Source organism: Triticum dicoccoides, chromosome 4A (assembly GCF_002162155.2).
Source record: "Triticum dicoccoides isolate Atlit2015 ecotype Zavitan chromosome 4A, WEW_v2.0, whole genome shotgun sequence".
Lineage (NCBI taxonomy): Eukaryota > Viridiplantae > Streptophyta > Magnoliopsida > Poales > Poaceae > Triticum > Triticum dicoccoides.
This window is the reverse complement of record NC_041386.1, coordinates 699,390,233-699,390,533: the sequence shown is the minus strand read 5'-3', so window position 1 is coordinate 699,390,533 and position 301 is coordinate 699,390,233.

The window sequence follows — 301 nt, the reverse complement described above, 5'->3', positions numbered from 1 at the left end:
CCCGACCGAGGCGGTTGTCGGCGTAGCGCACAATGCGTACGGTTTTTTCGTCGTCCAGGTACTGCCGGAGGTGGCGGCGGCGGCGCGAGAGGAGGCGGGTCAGGCGTCGTGAAGATAGGGTTCGCCCGATCATTTTTTTAATCACTCGGGCGTACGCAGTGGGGCGGGCGGGCATGCGGGCGGGCGTGCATGCGGACGTGGGCGCGTACGGGCGGCCGTACGCGACAGTGCCGTACGGCGACGCGGGCGCGCCTACGGCGGGCGGGTATTTTAATATGGCGTGTGAAATGACCGCCCTACC